The following is a 7,871-nucleotide window of genomic DNA, read 5'->3' as shown; positions in this document are numbered from 1 at the left end:
TAGATGGGTTGAGACTGAGGTATCTGGGAGTTTAGATGTGTTGAGTCTGAGGTACCTGGGAGTTTAGATGGGTTGAGTCTGAGGTATCTGGGAGTTATAGGGACATATATAGGGAAGGAACCAAAGGGAGTGACATATATAGGGAAGGATCCAAAGGGAGTGACATATATAGGGAAGGAACCAAAGGGAATGACATATATAGGGAAGGAACCAAAGGGAGGGACAAATATAGGGAAGGAACCAAAGGGAGTGACATATATAGGGAAGGAACCAATGGGAGGGACATATAGGGAAGGAACCAATGGGAGGGACATATATATGGAAGGAACCAAAGGGAGAGACATATATAGGGAAGGAACCAATGGGAGGGAGATATATAGGGAAGGAACCAATGGGAGGGAGATATATAGGGAAGGAACCAATGGGAGGGACATATATAGGGAAGGAACCAAAGGGAGAGACATATATATGGAAGGAACCAAAGGGAGTGACATATATAGGGAAGGAACCAAAGGGAGAGACATATATAGGGAAGGAACCAAAGGGAGGGACATATATAGGGAAGGAACCAAAGGGAGGGACATATATAGGAAGGAACCAAAGGGAGGGACATATATAGGGAAGGAACCAAAGGGAGAGACATATATAGGGAATGAACCAAAGAGAGAGACATATATAGGGAAGGAACCAATGGGAGGGACATATATAGGGAAGGAACCAATGGGAGGGAGATATATAGGGAAGGAACCAATGGGAGGGAGATATATAGGGAAGGAACCAAAGGGAGTGACATATATAGGGAAGGAACCAATGGGAGGGAGATATATAGGGAAGGAACCAATGGGAGGGAGATATATAGGGAAGGAACCAATGGGAGGGACATATATAGGGAAGGAACCAAAGGGAGTGACATATATAGGGAAGGAACCAAAGGGAGAGACATATATATGGAAGGAACCAAAGGGAGAGACATATATAGGGAAGGAACCAATGGGAGGGAGATATATAGGGAAGGAACCAATGGGAGGGACATATATAGGGAAGGAACCAATGGGAGGGACATATATAGGGAAGGAACCAAAGGGAGAGACATATATAGGGAAGGAACCAAAGGGAGAGACATATATAGGGAAGGAACCAAAGGGAGAGACATATATAGGGAAGGAACCAAAGGGAGGGACATATATAGGGAAGGAACCAAAGGGAGTGACATATATAGGGAAGGAACCAAAGGGAGGGACATATATAGGGAAGGAACCAAAGGGAGAGACATATATAGGGAAGGAACCAAAGGGAGGGACATATATAGGGAAGGAACCAAAGGGAGGGACATATATAGGGAAGGAACCAAAGGGAGGGACATATATAGGGAAGGAACCAAAGAGAGAGACATATATAGGGAAGGAACCAAAGGGAGGGACATATATAGGGAAGGAACCAAAGGGAGAGACATATATAGGGAAGGAACCAAAGGGAGCGACATATATAGGGAAGGAACCAATGGGAGGGACATATATAGGGAAGGAACCAATGGGAGGGAGATATATAGGGAAGGAACCAATGGGAGGGAGATATATAGGGAAGGAACCAAAGGGAGGGACATATATAGGGAAGGAACCAAAGGGAGTGACATATATAGGGAAGGAACCAAAGGGAGAGACATATATAGGGAAGGAACCAAAGGGAGGGACATATATAGGGAAGGAACCAAAGGGAGGGACATATATAGGGAAGGAACCAAAGGGAGAGACATATATAGGGAAGGAACCAAAGAGAGAGACATATATAGGGAAGGAACCAAAGGGAGAGACATATATAGGGAAGGAACCAAAGAGAGAGACATATATAGGGAAGGAACCAAAGGGAGAGACATATATAGGGAAGGAACCAAAGGGAGAGACATATATAGGGAAGGAACCAAAGAGAGAGACATATATAGGGAAGGAACCAAAGGGAGAGACATATATAGGGAAGGAACCAAAGGGAGAGACATATATAGGGAAGGAACCAAAGAGAGAGACATATATAGGGAAGGAACCAAAGGGAGAGACATATATAGGGAAGGAACCAAAGAGAGAGACATATATAGGGAAGGAACCAAAGGGAGGGACATATATAGGGAAGGAACCAAAGGGAGGGACATATATAGGGAAGGAACCAAAGGGAGAGACATATATAGGGAAGGAACCAAAGAGAGAGACATATATAGGGAAGGAACCAAAGGGAGAGACATATATAGGGAAGGAACCAAAGAGAGAGACATATATAGGGAAGGAACCAAAGGGAGGGACATATATAGGGAAGGAACCAAAGGGAGTGACATATATAGGGAAGGAACCAAAGAGAGAGACATATATAGGGAAGGAACCAAAGGGAGAGACATATATAGGGAAGGAACCAAAGAGAGAGACATATATAGGGAAGGAACCAAAGGGAGAGACATATATAGGGAAGGAACCAAAGGGAGAGACATATATAGGGAAGGAACCAAAGAGAGAGACATATATAGGGAAGGAACCAAAGAGAGAGACATATATAGGGAAGGAACCAAAGAGAGAGACATATATAGGGAAGGAACCAAAGAGAGAGACATATATAGGGAAGGAACCAAAGGGAGTGACATATATAGGGAAGGAACCAAAGAGAGAGACATATATAGGGAAGGAACCAAAGAGAGAGACATATATAGGGAAGGAACCAAAGGGAGTGACATATATAGGGAAGGAACCAAAGAGAGAGACAGATATAGAGAAGGAACCAAAGGGAGAGACATATATAGGGAAGGAACCAAAGGGAGAGACATATATAGGGAAGGAACCAATGGGAGTGACAGATATAGAGAAGGAACCAAAGAGAGAGACATATACATTGGGGCAAAAAAGTATTTAGTCAGCCACCAATTGTGCAAGTTCTCCCACTTTAAAAGATGAGAGAGGCCTGTAATTTTCATCATAGGTACACTTAAACTTTGACAGACAAAATAAAATCCAGAAAATCACATTGTAGGATTTTTTTATGAATTTATTTGCAAATTATGGTGGAAAATAAGCTTGTAAGTAATCATTTCATGCTATTCGTGTTGTATACGGTGCGTGTGACAAAGGCTTTAAAAGGCTTTAAAACGACAAAGTTTTCTCTACAAATGCAGGGTATTAGCTAGCAACAACAACATCTCTCTACCCCGTGACAAAATGTGTAGAATTGCAGGTAAATTCGCTGGAAAACTGAAGAAAAGAAATGTGCTCTCTTCGATGCCGTTAGACGGGCCTTTAAAATGTTCCTTCCTCAGTGCCCAGGAACATGGTGGGTCCAGCCAAACACTGCCGAGGTTATAGTAAAACTCTTCCTTTGTTATTTTATCTCAAGTTGTGGTCTGATTATTTAATAACAGGGAGGGGAGGGTTACACTGATGAATTTACTATCACAAAAGGTGTCCCCGCACCCAAGACGGTTGAGAACACCTGCTCTGATTGGACTAAATTTGAGAACACCTGCTCTGATTGGACTAAATTTGAGAACACCTGCTCTGATTGGACTAAATTTGAGAACACCTGCTCTGATTGGACTAAATTTGAGAACACCTGCTCTGATTGGACTAAATTTGAGAACACCTGCTCTGATTGGACTAAATTTGAGAACACCTGCTCTGATTGGACTAAATTTGAGAACACCTGCTCTGATTGGACTAAATTTGAGAACACCTGCTCTGATTGCACTAAATTTGGGACTGTAGGTCTTTGTTCTTTGGAGTTTCACTAATGTTCTGTGGAGATGTGATGTTCTGGTGTGTCGGGCTCCTCCGTGAAACGCTTTAAATAACTGATGATTAACGACACTAATAGGAATCAATACTGTCCTGTCTGATTTGACAGTGTAATGGTTACGGTTGTACTGCTCTTTGCTCCAGTTCACTGTGATATGTGTGTGACAGTAATCTGATTCTCTGTACCAGCTGGTTCATGGGTAATCTTTCCCATAGTTCACTGTGATATGTGTTTATGACAGTAATCTGATTCTCTGTACCAGCTGGTTCATGGGTAATCTTTCCCATAGTTCACTGTGATATGTGTATGACAGTAATCTGAATCACTGTACCAGTCAATTCTTGGGGCGGCAGGGTTAGAGTGTTGGACTAGTAACCGGAAGGTTGCAAGTTCAAACCCCTGAGCTGACAAGGTACAACTCTGTCGTTCTGCCCCTGAACAGGCAGTTAACCCACTGTTCCCAGGCCGTCATTGAAAATAAGAATTTGTTCTTAACTAACTTGAAAAAAAGAGTAATCTTTCTCATATTTTTCAGTGAAATATATATATATATATATATATATATATATATATATGTATGTATGTATGTATGTATGTATGTATGTATGTGTGTGTGTATGTATGTGTGTGTGTGTGTGTGTGTGTGTATTGGCCTGTGTGTGGTGCAGGTGTGTTCCTCCCCTAGCCGTGGCGTGTGGCGTGCAGATGCCTCATGTGTCTCCCTGTGTGTGTGTTCCTCCCCTAGCCGTGGCGTGTGGCGTGCAGATGCCTCATGTGTCTCCCTGTGTGTGTGTTCCTCCCCTAGCCGTGGCGTGTGGCGTGCAGATGCCTCATGTGTCTCCCTGTGTGTGTGTTCCTCCCCTAGCCGTGGCGTGTGGCGTGCAGATGCCTCATGTGTCTCCCTGTGTGTGTGTTCCTCCCCTAGCCGTGGCGTGTGGCGTGCAGATGCCTAATGTGTCTCCCTGTGTGTGTGTTCCTCCCCCTAGCCGTGGCGTGCAGATGCCTCATGTGTCTCCCTGTGTGTGTGTTCCTCCCCCTAGCCGTGGCGTGCGGCGTGCAGATGCCTCATGTGTCTCCCTGTGTGTGTGTTCCTCCCCCTAGCCGTGGCGTGTGGCGTGCAGATGCCTCATGTGTCTCCCTGTGTGTGTGTTCCTCCCCCTAGCCGTGGCGTGTGGCGTGCAGATGCCTCATGTGTCTCCCTGTGTGTGTGTTCCTCCCCCTAGCCGTGGCGTGTGGCGTGCCCACTGCGCCGCTGAATGGAGGCGTCCAGGCTGTTGATTACTCCGTGGCATCACGGTTAACCTACTTCTGCAACAACGGCTTCAGGCTCTCCTCCAAGGATCTCACCACCACCGTCTGCCAGCCTGACGGCACCTGGAGTAACCACAACAAGATACCTCGCTGCCCAGGTAGGAAGGGAGATGAGATTAACACACTCATGGAGTAACCACAACAAGATACCTCGCTGCCCAGGTAGGAAGGGAGATTAACACACACACACATGGAGTAAACACAACAAGATACCTCGCTGCCCAGGTAGGAAGGGAGATTAACACACACACATGGAGTAACCACAACAAGATACCTCGCTGCCCAGGTAGGAAGGGAGATGAGATTAACACACACACTCATGGAGTAACCACAACAAGATACCTCGCTGCCCAGGTAGGAAGGGAGATGAGATTAACACACACACTCATGGAGTAACCACAACAAGATACCTCGCTGCCCAGGTAGGAAGGGAGATGAGATTAACACACACACTCATGGAGTAACCACAACAAGATACCTCGCTGCCCAGGTAGGAAGGGAGATGAGATTAACACACACATGGAGTAACCACAACAAGATACCTCGCTGCCCAGGTAGGAAGGGAGATGAGATTAACACACACACACATGGAGTAACCACAACAAGATACCTCGCTGCCCAGGTAGGAAGGGAGATTAACACACACACACATGGAGTAACCACAACAAGATACCTCGCTGCCCAGGTAGGAAGGGAGATGAGATTAACACACACACACTCATGGAGTAACCACAACAAGATACCTCGCTGCCCAGGTAGGAAGGGAGAAACGATTAACACACTCATGGAGTAACCACAACAAGATACCTCGCTGCCCAGGTAGGAAGGGAGATTAACACACACACTCATGGAGTAACCACAACAAGATACCTCGCTGCCCAGGTAGGAAGGAGATTAACACACACACTCATGGAGTAACCACAACAAGATACCTCGCTGCCCAGGTAGGAAGGAGATGAGATTAACACACTCATGGAGTAACCACAACAAGATACCTCGCTGCCCAGGTAGGAAGGGAGATGAGATGAACACACACACACATGGAGTAACCACAACAAGATACCTCGCTGCCCAGGTAGGAAGGGAGATGAGATTAACACACTCATGGAGTAACCACAACAAGATACCTCGCTGCCCAGGTAGGAAGGGAGTAACCACAACAAGATACCTCGCTGCCCAGGTAGGAAGGGAGATGAGATGAACACACACATGGAGTAACCACAACAAGATACCCCGCTGCCCAGGTAGGAAGGGAGATGAGATTAACACACTCATGGAGTAACCACAACAAGATACCTCGCTGCCCAGGTAGGAAGGGAGATTAACACACACACACATGGAGTAACTACAACAAGATACCTCGCTGCCCAGGTAGGAAGGGAGATTAACACACACACACATGGAGTAAACACAACAAAGATACCTCGCTGCCCAGGTAGGAAGGGAGATTAACACACACACTCATGGAGTAACCACAACAAGATGCACAACAAGACCCGCTGCCCAGGTAGGACAAGAGTTTTTTCACCCCTGTCTGTGTTGGTTTGTTCTTTGTGTTTGTGGTCCCACAGTGGTGGTCTGCCCCAGTCTGGGCTCCTTCTCTCTGGACCATGAGTTTACTATTCTTTGTGTTTGTGGTCCCACAGTGGTGGTCTGCCCCAGTCTGGGCTCCTTCTCTCTGGACCAGGAGTTTACTATTCTTTGTGTTTGTGGTCCCACAGTGGTGGTCTGCCCCAGTCTGGGCTCCTTCTCTCTGGACCAGGAGTTTACTATTCTTTGTGTTTGTGGTCCCACAGTGGTGGTCTGCCCCAGTCTGGGCTCCTTCTCTCTGGACCATGAGTTTACTATTCTTTGTGTTTGTGGTCCCACAGTGGTGGTCTGCCCCAGTCTGGGCTCCTTCTCTCTGGACCAGAGTTTACTATTCTTTGTGTTTGTGGTCCCACAGTGGTGGTCTGCCCCAGTCTGGGCTCCTTCTCTCTGGACCAGGAGTTTATATTCTTTGTGTTTGTGGTCCCACAGTGGTGGTCTGCCCCAGTCTGGGCTCCTTCTCTGGACCAGGAGTTTACTATTCTTTGTGTTTGTGGTCCCACAGTGGTGGTCTGCCCCAGTCTGGGCTCCTTCTCTCTGGACCAGGAGTTTACTATTCTTTGTGTTTGTGGTCCCACAGTGGTGGTCTGCCCCAGTCTGGGCTCCTTCTCTCTGGACCATGAGTTTACTATTCTTTGTGTTTGTGGTCCCACAGTGGTGGTCTGCCCCAGGGGCTCCTTCTCTCTGGACCAGGAGTTTACTATTCGTTGTGTTTGTGGTCCCACAGTGGTGGTCTGCCCCAGTCTGGACTCCTTCTCTGGACCAGGAGTTTACTATTCTTTGTGTTTGTGGTCCCACAGTGGTGGTCTGCCCCAGTCTGGGCTCCTTCTCTCTGGACCATGAGTTTACTATTCTTTGTGTTTGTGGTCCCACAGTGGTGGTCTGCCCCAGTCTGGGCTCCTTCTCTCTGGACCAGGAGTTTACTATTCTTTGTGTTTGTGGTCCCACAGTGGTGGTCTGCCCCAGTCTGGGCTCCTTCTCTCTGGACCATGAGTTTACTATTCTTTGTGTTTGTGGTCCCACAGTGGTGGTCTGCCCCAGTCTGGGCTCCTTCTCTCTGAACCAGGAGTTTACTATTCTTTGTGTTTGTGGTCCCACAGTGGTGGTCTGCCCCAGTCCGGGCTCCTTCTCTCTGGACCAGGAGTTTACTATTCTTTGTGTTTGTGGTCCCACAGTGGTGGTCTGCCCCAGTCTGGGCTCCTTCTCTC

General features: G+C 46.9%; 1 long non-coding RNA gene across 1 annotated transcript in view; it reads left to right on the top strand.

Annotated features, from left to right (window-relative positions):
* The first annotated feature begins 4,992 nt into the window (after positions 1–4,992).
* Positions 4,993–7,871, top strand: part of LOC127920499 (uncharacterized) — a 6,223-nt gene continuing 3,344 nt past the window's right edge. Inside the window, exon 1 of the long non-coding RNA XR_008106428.1 lies at positions 4,993–5,174. This is a non-coding gene — a long non-coding RNA (uncharacterized LOC127920499). The remainder of the gene's footprint in view (positions 5,175–7,871) is intronic.

This window comes from Oncorhynchus keta, unplaced genomic scaffold, assembly GCF_023373465.1.
Source record: "Oncorhynchus keta strain PuntledgeMale-10-30-2019 unplaced genomic scaffold, Oket_V2 Un_contig_19672_pilon_pilon, whole genome shotgun sequence".
NCBI classification, from domain to species: domain Eukaryota; kingdom Metazoa; phylum Chordata; class Actinopteri; order Salmoniformes; family Salmonidae; genus Oncorhynchus; species Oncorhynchus keta.
The sequence above is the reverse complement of the archived record's forward strand: the minus strand, read 5'-3'. Positions and strand labels throughout refer to the sequence as shown.